Source organism: Periplaneta americana, chromosome 5 (genome assembly GCF_040183065.1).
Source record: "Periplaneta americana isolate PAMFEO1 chromosome 5, P.americana_PAMFEO1_priV1, whole genome shotgun sequence".
Taxonomy (NCBI): domain Eukaryota; kingdom Metazoa; phylum Arthropoda; class Insecta; order Blattodea; family Blattidae; genus Periplaneta; species Periplaneta americana.
The window spans coordinates 539,687-555,978 of NC_091121.1; the positions used below are offsets into that span (position 1 = coordinate 539,687).

General features: G+C 37.0%; 1 protein-coding gene across 3 annotated transcripts in view; it reads left to right on the top strand.

Moving 5' to 3' along the window:
• Window positions 1-16,292, top strand: part of LOC138699398 (uncharacterized) — a 76,892-nt gene that overhangs the window by 42,150 nt on the left and 18,450 nt on the right. The window contains exon 1 of one of the 3 annotated variants that reach the window (XM_069825250.1): window positions 15,879-16,255. The exons of 1 other annotated variant lie outside the window; for it this stretch is intronic. The gene's annotated coding sequence lies outside the window, so the exon portion shown is untranslated. Of the gene's footprint in view, window positions 1-15,878; window positions 16,256-16,292 lie in introns of those variants that run through there. One more of the 3 variants, XM_069825251.1, reaches the window with a different exon arrangement.

Consider the following 16,292-nt stretch of genomic DNA (forward strand, 5'->3'; position numbering starts at 1 on the left):
TTTTGATATGACTCGATCATTCATTGCATGATATTTCTAAAGATTTGTATGAGCTCCAGAAATGTTAGTACCAAAGTATAGCTAGGAAATCTTACAATTCCACTCACCAAAGTACTCATCTGGAATTAGAAACTGTAGACGAAGGATGTGGAAGTCATTTTGAGAATATTTCTTTCATAGTTCGTAGACTGTTGTAAAATTTCTTGTACTCGTATATTCCCACCATGGACTCCAGTTTTACTTTCTTCATGAATGAAGCCAGACTTTGGATTTTTGAATGGAAAACCTATTGCCCTTTTCAGAATATTAACCCTCCAAATTGGGGTCTAAATGCAAACATGGTAACCCCTAGCCACAGACTATTTATCGCTCAGAATGGAGGTCTCGGCTGTTGGCTGATTCCCATTGCATTGTGTAGAGCAGATCAAGCATTAACAGAGTTACATGGCAGTGTGGAGATAAGAAACAGGCGCTTTTAAAACAAAGATCACTTCCTCAACGGAAACTACCTGATTTTGAAACACGAGCAAATAGTAGTGATAGTAATAAAGAAACAAAGCAAATTGTTAAGGAGAGAAAAACTTCACAAAGATGTTTGTGGGGCACGCTGATGCTTCCCAGTTGACCGTTTAGCAACAACTGCGCGGGTAGCGTCGATGTTATTGGTGAGATCGAAATAATATTTTCGCAAGAATTAAGTACAGTATCCAGCTTACTGGGATTCGAACTTAGGTTCATTTGTTACTAGGCCTCTACCTTCACTTAAGCTCTGAAATAGCATAGCACTACTCTGTTGTGATAATCAGAAGATTTGGAAGCAGGAAGGACGGCAGAAGTGGTTCTGATTCCAGTAACTTTATTTGCTATAAAAATAATGCGAAACTCGCGACAATTCCACAGATTAGCTGGATACAGCCTTACGTCCCTGGACTCGTTCTGCATCTCTACGCCTTGCACCAACGCTTCTCACCTTTTGACAATGAGGCCTTCCCCTTTGCCATATACTACTTGCGTAAGGTGTAGAGCAGAATTTGGTACGGTATCAATTTTAAAATACACCAATTTAAGTACTCGTACGTTTTATGTAGGTATTGCAAAATATTGGGCTGGTACATAAGTTCGTAGCGTTTTTCTGTACTTTCATTCATCTGCTATCCATGTTTCCATAGCAACCATGGATTTATTTACGCTCCAATAGTTGTAGGGCATATTAAATTTTCATAGAAGAACTTTCAGAGATTTTCATGTAAAATTTCTACCTCGGGACTGGCGGTGCACAACTTCTGATCACTAAATTGTGCACCAATATGCCTGGGTTAAATCCCAAATCTCTCCGCAGTGCATATGAAGGGAAGGCATATGTCACTGTTGATAGTGATTCGTCCGTCGGATGAGGACGTTAAGCCTGGAGACCCCCTTGGTGCTATTCGACAGGAGTAGGCTAGGTGCCTGCACCGGGTTTCCTCTTCTCCCTTCCTCACCGTCATCATCCTCACCCATTCCCACACTACACTTACACATACACTAGCGCTAGTACACGACATAACTCTTCACAGATACACATCATGTACAGCGTGGGCCGCTGAAGTGGTGTACACATTGAAAATGGGTCACAGTTCTGCCATCTATCCGCAATATGCAGAACCCGAATCACGCAAGTGAATTGGGTAGGCATTATATAGGCTACACACACACACTTTAAAAATACTTATTATTATTATTATTATTATTATTATTATTATTATTATTATTATTATTATTATTATTATTATTATTATTATTATTATTATTATTATTATTATGAGAAATGCATGATATTAGTGGGTTGAGAAGTATTTGTCATCTAGTCTGCTTTCAAAAAAATTGAAAGTTAGAATTTATAAAACAGTTATTATTACCGGTTTTCCGTATGGTTATGAAACTTGAACTCTCACTTTGAGAGAGGAACAGAGGTTAAGGGTGTTTGAGAATAAGGTGCTTAGGAAAATATTTGGAGCTAAGAGGGATGAAGTTACACGGAAATGGAGAAAGTTACACAACACAGAACTGCAAGCATTGTATTCTTCACCTTACATTATTAGGAACATTAAATCTAGATGTTTGAGGCTGGTCGTACACAGTCGAATGATCCGGCAACAAGAGAAGGCATTGGCACGCGTCCATTACACTCGCCCTATTGCAGCCGAAGACGCCAACTGACGGTTCGATCCCATTCAGATGGGATTTTCCGGTCTCAATCGGCCGAACAAAGCAGCACGTGGTGACTGTTTCCATAAATTTCGCCATGGACGCCGAAAAATTAATTAGTTCCTATATATTTTTTTCATTAAATAACTGAAATAAAATTTTTAAGGCGTAACAAATATTTTTCATGTACTATTTACCTTAAGATCACTGCCAAACGTTCCTCAGGTGGTACAACATCTCTGAAATTTGACCATTTTGAGATTCATGGACGAATTACATTTAAAATATATTGAATTGCATCAACACTCATCCGATAGTATCGAAAATCTTAGCACTATCCTCTAGAAGTTTATTGTGTAGGCGTAGATGATGAAACTTACCCAGGCGACACCTTTCTCTAAGCATCGGATATACCCTATATTTTCGTCGTTTCGCCCTCCGTCTCCTCATAAGGTAAGGATTGTCCAATAATAATATATGTCCTCCATATTCATTCCAATAATATTAATAATAATAATGATAAACATAAGGAAATTGTACCAGAACAATGGAAGGAGTCCATAATTTTACCTATTTTTAAGAAGGGGACAAGACTCACAGTTGTAACTTTCGAGGAATATCACTTTTGTTGACGTCGTACAGAATTTTGTGTAATATTCTTTTAAAAAGGTTAACTCCATATGTAAATGAAATTATTGGGGATCATCAGTGCGATTTTAGACGTAATAGATCGACTATTGATCAGATTATTTGTATTCGACAGTTATTGGAAAAAAATTGAAGTATAAGGGTACAGTACATAAGTTATTCATAGATTTCAAAAAGGCATATGACTCGGTTAAGAGAGAACTTTATATAGAATTCTTATTGAATTTGGAATTCCCAAGAAACTAGTTCGATTAATTAAAATGTGTCTCAGTGAAACTTACAGCAAAGCGCGTATAGGCCAGCCATTAGGAAAGTTCAGGATAACAGAGAGGGTTTGGAATTGAACGGTTACATCAGCTTCTTGTCTATGCGGATGACGTGAATATGTTAGGACAAAATACACAAACGATTAGGGAAAACATGGAAATTTTACTTCAAGCAAGTAAAGCGATATATTTTAAAGTAAATCCCGAAAAACCAAGTATATGATTATGTCTCCTGACCAGAATATTGTACGAAATCGAAATATAAAAATTGGAGACATCCTTCGAAGAGGTGGAAAAATTCAAATATCTTGGAGCAACAGTAACAAATATAAATGACACTTGGAAGGAAATTAAACGCAGAATAAATATGGGAAATGCGTGTTATTATTCGGTTGAAAAGCTTTTGTCATCCTGTATGCTGTCAAAAAATCTGAAAGTTAGAATTTATAAGAGAGTTATATTACCGGTTGTTCTGTATGGTTGTGAAACTTGGACTCTCACTTTAAGAGAGGAAGAGAGATTAAGGGTGTTTGAGAATGAGGTTCTTAGGAAAATATTTGGGGCTAAGAGGGATGAAGTTACAGGAGAATGGAGAAAGTTACACAACACAAAACTGCACAAAACCCTCACCTGACATAATTAGGAACATTAAATCCAGGCGTTTGAGATGAGCAGGGTATGTAGCACGTATGGGCGAATCCAGAAATGCATGTAGAGTGTTAGTTGGGAGGCCGGAGGGAAAAAGACCTTTGGGGAGGCCGAGACGTAAATGGGAGGATAATATTAAAATGGATTTCAGGGAGGTGGGATATGATGATAGGGACTGTATTAATTTTCCTCAGGATAGTGACCGATGGCGGGCTTATGTAAGAGCGGCAATGAACCTCAGGGTTTTCTAAAAGCCATTTGTAGTATAATCCGGCTCTGAAATGGTATCCACTCAGAAATATATTTTCTTCTTCGTTAAGGGTGATCCTACTTTTTGGAGTTGAATGGGATTGGGGTGTATGGATTAGTATGAAGTTGGTTGTCGTGTTGTGAGCTGTTACCACCGACAGCAATATACTGTTCTGTTGTCATTTAGCTTTCTAGTATTGTATTATATGATTTTGTAATTATAAATTATTACTATTTTATTATTTATTTCATTTTATTAATACTACACGCGTGAAACAAAATAAATCGTAACAATTTGAAGTAATACGTTAGATTTAGGGAACTGTGTGTTATGGTATCTTATAACGTAACAAAGCTCCCAACCCATCCCACTTCCTTCTGCTACGACAGTGATGTCAAAGCAAGCGCATTTTTCTGACTTTGACGTCGTGCGCGGGCAGCAAGTGCTAAGTATGGAGAGAGGAAGGGTTGTGTATATGAATGAGCAGCCTGTTGGATTAAGAAAACAATGGTGCACAAACTTCAAACGGAACGTGAAATTTTATGTCGTTATTTTTATATGGCTTCTTTCTGTTTAATATTATCTATATTGTCTGTAAAACAAAAGTACTAATACCAATTTCTTAATATACTTGGCTCGAAAACATGACGGCCACTCTTCTTGGAATTGGTAATCCCTCATAAACCCCCATCCACTACTCAACCCCTAGCCGCGTGGCAGAAATACAATAGATCCCAGCATTGCCAAATTTAGCAGTCATTGCCTTTTAGCTTTCACTCGTTAGTGTCTTTTCAGACATTTGTCGACGTGTTGTTTTATACCGTTGTGCGCTTCAATATGTCTAATTTATTCCGGCCATGATTAATGATTGTTGGAGCAGATGATCCGCAGTCAGGCCTCCTGATTCACCTGAAGATCCAGGACCATCACGACAAGAACAAATAACACCGTCGAAGAAAACAGAATATCTTATTTGCAGAGAAGCGTAGCTAAGAAAACGAAGAGTTAGAATTGTGTTTAATGTTAGGAATTTTATCCATAGAGTAATCGAAAGGTGCGATAGTTTGATAAGTAAAAATCTTAATCACTTAACATCGGACGCAACCGGCGGCGTGGTATTACTACAGTAAAAAATATATTGGCCATAGAAATTAAGAATTACAGTTCACCAACTAAAGAGAAAATAAACAAACTAAAATAGAATTTGGTAAGATGGACGATTTTATGCGTGATTTACTTCGTCGAACAGTATGTGAACAGTACGCGAAAGCGATATCGCCGACAGCAAATAAACTTACGGAAATATTCTGGCCTGATTTGTACATTATGTTTAAGAATGCAGAAAAAATTTCATTCGATTCTATCCAGCACTTTCGGAATTACCAGGAAAAGGGTTTTTAAGGAATATAGTTTGCGAAGAAGAAAAAAAAGCTCATGCCGTTTTCCACTTAACAGCTATTATAGCCAATGCCGCACTTTACAATAAAAATCATAACTTCAGAACTAATAAAGAGCCACTGGCGTAGCTCAGTTGGCTGAACGTTCGCAGATCACAATGACTTCAAGAATTGGCAACTCGGCTAAGGGTTTATCCCTTGCGCGTGCCTGCAGTTAACTGGTGAAGGGGATGAGGGAAGGTCGTCATGTTTTCGTGCGAAGTATATTGCTGTTGTGTTTTAAATGTTAATAACATAATAGAGAGTTAAGAAGGAATATTCACATAAATTTCTTAGTAGTACAACTATACTGTACTAAATCGATGAAACACATCAATCATAAAGAAAGTGATATCCCCCCCCCCAAAAAAAAGATTGAGTATGACATGGTAAATTGGAATTGATATTGATGGAACCTTTAGCTTTATAAAAGTAATCAATAAACCAATCAAAACAACATTACAGTACAAAGCAAAGTTACCTAGGTGCTGTATATGTTTTAAGTGTAACTAATATTACATAACAAAACTCTTATCGCATTATGCTTTTAAGGTGATATCGGTGAGCAACTTCCTATCATCAGAATATTAAATTATTTTCTCGAAATCTGCTGAAGCTAAAGAGCTGACATTTTTACAACACATGGGCACATATCTTTTGCTTATGATGTAACAATAGTTGCTTTGTTAATTATTCATTTCCTTATAAACAATTTCCATGCGAATATTTTCAAAATTTTCAATACACTATCTTCAGTAATACGTATATACGGTATATTACATTTACGAAAACATTCTGTAAGGCTACTAAATAAATAGGCCTATATCTGAAAATTTCACTTTTGTATAAATAAAAGTTGAGAAAATATTTCTTTTGAATAAAAAAATCAAACTTGTGAAAATGAGCATTAAAATTTAAACTTACATTCTTATAATGCACTTATACTTCTCAGGCAAGTCTAAAAATTAACATGGATACAGTTTTAATAAGTTCTCTTCCCTTTATGTATTGAATCAGTGCTGGCCATCCCTGAATATAGCTCGACCAAGCGGCATATACCACCTCTTTCGTCTGTTTCTTTCCTTTCCGCTGTAAAGCGCTCAGGCTCTTCTGAGCTCTAAAGCGCGCGCTTGCTCCTGTGGGCATCAATTGACATACCTGTGCTACGACAAGAGAACTACTCCCAACTCTAACCGTCCCTTCCTGCCGGTTTACTACTACTATTATTATTATTATTATTATTATTATTATTATTATTATTATTATTAATAGTAGTAGTAGTAGTAGTAGTAGTAGTAGTAGTAGTAGTAGTAGTAGTAGTAGTAGTAGTGGTAGTAGTTTGTCCGCGACCTCCCATTAACTGCTCTGCGAATCCCCAGAGAGCCCCCTCCCCTCCCCGGGTTGAGATTCACTGCCTTACACACCACGCGGTTACCAAACTCACAACTCCAGACTAGCGTTTTTATTTCCTAGCACTATTTTCAACTAGTTAAATTACGTTTACTTTTACTAAACTCTGCAAATTGTATAACATACGTCGCCTTTTTTTTTTTACTTGGCAAGTTTGAAATAATCCTACCATCAGCCTTGCGAACTAATGATTGTTATTTTTTAAATGACTGTTGCTAACGGTTTCTCAAACTTGACAATTTATTGAATGCGACGTATATATCATCATCATCATCACCATCCAAACAAGTATAAGATCCATGGCCCTTTACGGTCTCAGTGAGTTTTTTTTTTTTTTTTTTTTTTTTTTTTTTTTTTTTTTTTTTTTTTTTTTTTTAAAAAAAGCTAAAGATCTCTTCCCTTGGGGACGGTATTGAAGCATGGCTTTTGGAAGTCTGTTGGGCATGGTTTTCCACTGCAGCTGTTACTCGTTTATAAACTGTCAGACTGGTTGTTTATTGAAGTTCTTGCATGATATCCTCGGGTGGTATTCATAGACATTTCGCAGCACGCGCTACGAGCGTACTAAGCTAGCCACGGCTATCCACTGGTTACTAGTACAGAATTGAAATCATATCCTATCGCTAACACTGGTTTATGAATACGAAAAACGCTGATAATCCACCGAAAGCCCGCTCTAAAAATGTCTATGAATACGGCCCCTCATACTCCTCATTGTCCATGCTTCACTTCCGTAACACAGTAGGCGTACAGGTCTAGCTAAGGTTTTATGCAAACGTATTCTTGTGTGTCGCTGTACTAGGAAAGACTTCATAATTTTATTAATTATTTCCATTGTTTTATTGTATTTGCAAATTTTAGAAGTCATAACTGTTCCACAAAAAATGTTAAAACATAGCCAAGATACGTAAACTCATTTCTATTAATTGGTTGTTTAAGCAAATTTTGCTTGCGACCGGGTGTTTCCCACGAAATGCCATGACTTTTGTTATTTGAGTTCCATGTCGTATTTTGTGCTGATCATATTTAGATTATGCACTGAATAATGAAGCTCATCTTAATTGCATGCAACTAGGGCTAAATCATCAGCAGAGAGTAGACTGCCAAACTGTAAATTTCGACTGATAGAGATTAAACCATAACGCATCTGTTTCTAATCTCTAATGATTTTGTTCCTATACGTATAAGTTATGAACAGGCCACAGCCTTGTCAAGTCTGTTGTTGGTTCTAACTGCTATCAAAGTTGTTATGAATGTTAATTATAAGGTGTTGGGGACATGATCATCTGCTAGCACCTGAAATAATTTATTTCGATTGACTCTATCGAAAGCTTGTTTAAAATCAATAAAAGCAAAGCGATGGATATATAAATCTACGAATTGGATGGTACCTACTGTACATAAGAAATATACAGGGTGGAAGTTAAATAATCCTGCAGATTGAAAGGGACGGTAGGCTACACTTAAATGAATAGAAAACATATAACCCATTAAGCTTTGTGATTAATTATAAAATTGAGTTGGAAGTTTCAGCAGTGTGGCAACATCGCTGCTAACACACAAATGTAAGAGGTCAACGAAGTCAGGACTGTCCCCCTAGGTGAGCTCAATTCAACCTCCCTCTCTGGCTACGATGTTGCAATCTGCTCGCAGCGTTCAGTGGCTTGAAATTAATGGTTTTTAAATTGAACTGACATGAAAACCGTCCACGCTATTGAAATGCGCCAGAGGGATAAATGATTTTTTATTCGATTTTCTATCGATATGGACAAAAATCACGGCCCTACTCGAAATGGTTACCGATTAAGAAGGTGTTTAACATTTGAGAATTTTTTTCTGGAAAAAAAGAGCTTTCCACCAACATGGTATTACAGTTTTTTGTTACATATAACATGAGCTATTTGCTCTGAAAATCTGCAGGTTATTTCACTTCCATGTGTATATAATTATAACACCGACAACAAAATTATCTTTTTTCAATAAGGGAGCCATGTCTGAAAATAAATAGTTTAGGCGCTGTGGGGCGTAACGTTTCGGATATTTTGATGGGCGTGTGTTCCACATTTTGTCAGGAAACCTCCAACCCAATAAGAGCACCTCATCGTACATTAAATTACAAAAGGAGTTCGACCTCCAACTTGGTTGTGTGCTCAGTATTTCAGTCGTGCGATGCGGTTGTTACACACCATAACCTTCATAGCATCTCAAACAGAATTGTCGAAAGGTGTAAGATGTGGTGACTGTGGTGGCCCCCTCTACCAATCCATCGATTTGGATATGTGACATCCAGGTGGTCCCGTATATTTCCATCGAAATGCACTGGAGCTCCGTTATGTTGCAGCCACATTAACTGACGAACCCACCGTGGCACCACATTCCACAGGATGTGCAGCAGGGCTGTGGAGTGACGTCGCTCATGCAGTGGCTTAACTGCAATCGGAACGAACTTTGTCGCCCCATTGCATTTTCGGACACGGGTTCTCTCCCGTAAAATGATCAGTTCGGGTCCCAGTGCTGTCGGTGTTTCTTAAAATCAAGTTAGAGGTCGGCAATTCGAGCCCCATTTGTAATTTAGTTCACTGTGTGATGCACTTGTTGGGTTCATGGAGATTTCTTGAAAAAATGTGGAACGCACTTCACTACCATATCCGGAGAGTTGACAGCGACCAAACTATGTATTTCAGGACATGAAAAATGATCAGGTTGCTTCCTGTACACCATACTAACACTTGCCAGTGTTATTTTGAATCACCCAGTATATACTGTACATACATACATACATACACATACATCCATACACACATACATCCATACATACATACATCCATACATGCACACATACATCCATACACATACATACATACATCCATACATCCATACATACATACATCCATACACATACATACATCCATACATACATCCATACATACATCCATACATACATCCACACATACATACATACACACATACATACATACATACATACATACATACACATACATACATACATACATCCATACATACATACATACATACACACATACATCCATACATACATACATCCATACATACATACACACATGCATACATACATACATACATACATACATACATACATACATACATACATACATACATACATACATACATACATACATACATACATACATACATACTGTACATACATACATACATGCATGCATGCATACACACATACATACATACATACATACACACGTACATACGTACACACATACACACATAGGCCTACATACTGTGCATACATACATACATACATACATACATACATACATACATACATACATACATGCATGCATACATACATAGGCCTACTAACAGAGTTGTCAGTGTTACATTGATAGTGTTACTATTAGCTACATCAATAGTAAGAAGGGCATATTTTCCCTCACGGGTCTTGCACTTTAATGTTTACATGGTGAAATAATTCGAAGGAGACACCCCCCCCCCAAAACAGGTGAAAGCAATAAAATAAGGTGAAATACAGAAGATCGATCCTGCCAGGGAAGACAAAATTGGCAACTCTAGAGCAGAGTATCCTCGAATACATGTTGGGAGATTTCAAAACCTCTAAAATGTGCATAAGATAAATAGGATGGCTTCAGATACTTCAGTGGAGATGTAATGTAGGATGACTGCGCTATGGATACGATGATTGAAGTAACAATTAGTTTGGTGCCTTTCTCTCACCTCATACTTGCCAACTCTGTGTTGAAACTGCTGTCATCACCCATTTTGACCTGGTGCTGTTACTTGTACAAACGTCTTTATGAAATGTATTAATATGTATAAAAATAACCGATTTTCTCAATAAAGACGGCGGCGGTCGTGTCGAAAATCAACAAACTCTGGTTGCCATGTGAGCTGCTATTGATTACACAGAATGCTTCCCATCTGAGGAAAGGCATCTCTGCAGTACGATGTCCGATAGCGTCCCGTGCGGCCAGCGAATAGGGATTATGTGACCGCATGTGTATCTGATAGACAAAACAAGGAGAAACGAAAAATGAAAACATGATTGCCATGCGAAATATTGTGAATCCATCAATTATGGATATGGCTAGAGTAGCTTAGGAAAACGAAAAGAAATTTAATTTCTTTCTATTCTATAAATTCTATAGAGAAGAGACCGCTGGGAAGACTAAGCTCAGATATTATTTGGACAATTTAAATGCTCTTCTCAAAATATTGGACCTTTACAATAACTGAAAATGTATTTAGGCTATTAGGACAGAGTGCAGTGACGCTATGTTGACAAATCAGTTTTAAAGGCTTAATAATAATAATAATAATAATAATAATAATAATAATAATAATAATAATAATAGTTTATTTAATGGTGCTTTCAGCACTGGAACTCAAAGTAGAAGAAAAGTAACCAACTTATATTTTTTCTGAAGTCTTACATCAAGAAAAGAATTCTTTTACGTGTCGTATAGCTAACACTTTTCTCCAGGAAGAAGCATGCAAAGAACTTACCCGAATTGAATAGCTCTGTTGTAACCATAATATAAAAAATACCGATACCTGTTTTTTGGTATGAGCATGAAATGCATTGGTTTTTATTCTCCTGCAGAAAACTATACGAAGAAAGACTTCTGTCAAGGATTTTGTTCCAGAAAGAACGATGAAATTTATGAACATCTGGTAAAATGAAGTGTTAAAGCATATTAGGCCTACAGAAAAATATTGACGTTACCATGCCTTCTCACCTGGAACATGGTATAGTTGAGGATAATGGCCATACATAGGCCTACTGTATTTCTCATTTGCTGTTCTATTACAAAGAAGCATGTCGACACATCTATGCGCAATCGTAATATATTAAAGAAACAAAAGACTGTAGAGCATATTCCGTATGATTTTACTTCGTGTTTGCACAAAGTGAATCAATAAACTTCATTCAGTATTGATTTGTGAGCTATTAAACACTACTTGAAAACGAAGCAAAGAAAAGTTAACGCTTTTAAATCCACCAACATATTTCAAAGAAACTCAATGGCAGACCATGTCCTTTAAGGTCACGTTCAACATAAAAGTATCTAATGATTTAACATGTATACAGAATGGAAAGAGGAAGGGAACATATTACATTCCTTCTCAGATATTACTGCAAGTATTACGAACAAATAAGTAATCACTGAAGAACTATTAAGTACGTTCAACCAGAGGTCCCGGGATCGATACCCGGCCCCGGAACAATTTTTCCCTTGAAATTATTCAAATCTGCTTTACAGGAAGCTTTACCTGAAAGATTAGATTTGCATAACTATTAAGTTGTTTAAAATAAAATAATAACAACTTCATTATGTTAACATAGGCCTATACACATAAAAACACAAGATTGCATCGTCTATCACAACACAGCATACAAAACACAAAACACATTACAAAAACACCTCAACACACAGACAAGAGACACAAACAAATACAACGTAACAGGTGTACGAGTATTTATTTATTTATTTATTTATCAGAGGCTGCCATTTGACAAAGCATACAAAAGAAAATAAGGAACAAACAAACAGACAATGAAAGATAACAGAGTAAGAAAAGTAGCAAACAAGTAAATAAACAATGAAAGCTAACAAGAAAAAGAAAAATGATAATGGCGCATCCGAAGCGAAAACTGAAACGACACTCCTGCTTTTCCCCAAAATTGTGAAGCAAATATCATACAATCGCATGACGAATCCTTGGCCTCATCTCGCCAAATACTCAATCAGTTCTAAATAACCTAATAAGTTGAAACAGCATCGTCAAATAATCGACTAAAAACCTATTTTCATAATTCGTAATCATATTTCTGCACTAACAGAAGACTAATATTATTCCATTTGTAGGAGGAAGAAGAATAAAGTAGGCCTACATAAGATTTGCTTATCAAATGGCGTTGTTAGCAGAAGAGGACATGATACTAAGGGATATGGTACAGGAGCTAATTGACATCTGTGAACTATATGGGATGAAGATAAATGCAGACAAGACGAAGATCATGGTTATCGGAAGAAAAATAAAGCAGGTAAACGTGGGAATTCGAAATGCACCGGCACGGCAGTGGGATAAGTGGACAGCTTCAAATACTTGGGGTGTAACTTCTTGTAAGCAGTAACATGAGCTGCTGTCAGGATGTCAGGAGGAGGATAGCAGTGGCAAAGGAAGCTTTTAATAGAAAAAGGAGCGCCTTCTGCGGACTTCTGGAAAAGAATTAAGGAAGATACTAGTGAAGTGCTTTGTATGGAGTGTGGCATTGTATGGGGACAGAAGCATGGACATTACGACGAAGTGAAGAAAAGCGAATAGAAGCAATTCAAATGTGGATATGGAGAAGAATGAGGCGTGTGAATTGGACAGACAGAATAAGAAATGAAGCTGTGTTGGAAAGAGTGGGTGAAGAAAAAATAATGCTAAAACGGATCGAGAAGGGAAAAAGGAATTGGCTAGGTCACTGGCTGAAAAAAACTGCCTATTGAAAGATGCACTGGAAGGAATGGTGAACGGGAGAAAAGTTCGGATCAGAAGATGTCAGATGATAGACAACATTAAGATGTATAGATGTATGCGGAGACGAGAAAGGCAGAAAATAGGAGATTGGAGAAAACTGGATTTGCAGTGAAAGACCTGCCCTTGAATGTTGAATCTCTAATAATGGAACTGCTAATAGTGTTAATGAGTTCTTGTCAGTAATGCCATAAGGGTTCCCCAGCGGAAGCTACCTATTCACAAGAGCTTCAGTAATAAACTTTTTTTCTGCTAGACCATCGTCATACGGTTCCGAAAGAATATCGAACCTTCTCGTTCACATATTTCAAGTAGCTTGAATTCAAATCACGTGATTTCAAGTAACCTGACTTCAAGTCGCAGTTCAGACATATTCAAGTTATTTTGTTTCAAAGTATAAAATGGCGTCGATGGAAATTGTGCAGTTAGAAATTTATGTATTAAAGTCTGTGTGATGAATCTTGTCTCACTGTGAAAAGAGAGAGAGAAAGGAGATATGTCTTACCTCGTCTGTATTGTTATGGCGATGGGGGAAGTGAAGCGATGCCAGTGACGGAAGGAACTAGTTGATACATTCTGTAGCGCAAAATAAAGTAACAAAATATCTCTCTTCGTACTGTATAGTTCCGTCACTGAGCTTGTCTTTCAAGAAACTGAGTTCCGGTAGCCTGTACAATAACAAGGTTTTGAAAGGAATACTGAAAATTTACAACCCTCCTATAATCCCCACCCTCATTTGAAGGGACTTGGTTTTATTGCTACTGAGACAAGTTAAACCTTACCAGGTATAGCAAGCCTCCGTGCCAGGGAAATGATAAATATATTGAAGAAATGGAAGACGCGTTGTTCAGTATGGGTTAGGAATTAGATTAGTAAGAGAAATACACGACCATTGACTGTTGCAAATAGAATAAGTGAAATCTTCGAGCAGACTTAATAATTCTTAATGTAAATATAATAAAATATAAGCAGGTCTGATTTGCCATAATTAAAAATGATTATCTTGAAGCTGTTACAGTTCCCAAAAAAATCTATCAGCCACACTGAACTATGCCAGTTTCGACCGAAAAATGTCATCCCTTCAAACAACACTCTTCTTAATCTCGCCTATCTTCTTCACTTCCTCTCTATCTACAGTGTAATGGTTTTTAATTGTCTTTCATATCTCATCTGTGTCCACGTTAAAATCTCTGTTGTTCAATTTTTCAATGAACTCTGCCTTCCTTGGAAGCTTCCTTTGCATTTATGTCACGAAACTTTGCAGTTTCTATAATCCACAGGCCTTCGTGAGTTTTATACAACTTCAGTAACTAAAATATTTGGTCATTATTTCACTTACTATTATTTCCTATTATTTTTACGTTCCCGGTAGAACAAAAAACAATCAGCTGTAATTGAACGCTCTTAAAACAGCTGTTAATTTTAATTCCCGCGCTTTTCTCCTTCAATTCAAGTCAAGTGATGTTCACACTTTTCAAGTTGTTTCAAGTGTATTTTCAAGTCAAGTAAAAAGTAGAAAGAGGTTCAACTTCACTTGAAACTAGAGTTGGGCAACACGATTCTTTTTCAGAAGTCGATTCCAACGATTCAATCACACATTACGAATCGATTCTAACGATTCGTTCACGATTCTTCTCAGTCTGCGATTCCAACCATTCTTTTGAATCGTCAACGAGTTCACGATTCTTCCCAGTCTGCGATTCCAACTATTCTTTTGAATCGTCGCAAGACACTTTCCTTTGCAAACCACGCGTAGAACAAAAACGTTCTACATCTCTCTCATAGATGGCATAAGAGGCGAGACATTCGATTGTCTCTTTCTCATTGGCTGGAACCATTCAGTATGAACTCCATTAGTGTACAAAATTACCCAAGATAATGTCTCTAAATTATAATTTATCAACTGAACCTTATTATGAAGTACATTTTTTGCATTACATCTCTATTTAACTATGCAAATTTCAGGTTTGTTTTCATTATTTTCCATACTTAACAAATGCAGTACATATTTTGATTTCACTCTCGCTCGGGAGCATTCGACACGGTTCGGAAATGTCCGTTGACAGGTTACATCAAACAACGAATAGAATCGTGGGTTACGATACCATGCCGATTCCTTCATATTCTTTTGAATGACGATTCGTTACGATTCGTTTGAACGACGATTCGTTACGATTCTTTTGAACGACGATTCGTTGATACCACAAATCGATTCTTACGATTCCTTATTATTAGTCGTTCGAATGAACGATTCGTTCACGAATCGACCCAACTCTACTTGAAACTTGAATTCAAGCCGTTAATTAATTTCAAGTCAACTTGAAACATAGTTCACACTTTTCAAGTTCGTCGAATCAAGTGGCTTGAAAAGTGTGAACGAGGCTAGTCCTCACTTAAATTTATACCCAACTCAACTTTTCGCGAAGTGACTATAAAATGAAACTTTCAGGAATTTACCTATGATTAGAATATCTCCTAATTTAAATTACGCAATCTTAATTCTACGTAATCGAAATTTGCGTTGATGTTTTGTTGTACAGTAATAAATAGATGCAAATCTCTAAAGTAGAAATTTCTTTCGTGAGTAATCACAAGACCATCATTGTGACCAATCACCAGAGGTGCGAGTTCCATCAGCAACATCAACCACGAAAATAGTCTTTTGAGAATCATGATGACTTGCATGTACTAGAGGGGGAGGGAAGGGGGAGTTATCGGTAATATCGGTTGACCGACAGTTGGTGGTGTTCCGTTCTTCAGTTGAACGTTGCATTTGGTTGAGTATTGATTCTGAGAGTAGTGAAAACCAGTGTGTTTGCACTTCGCGTTGAGAAACCAAGAAGTTATATTGGGACCGTTATATTTTTCAGGTAAATTATTGTCTTCTAGAAGTAACAAGCAATTACT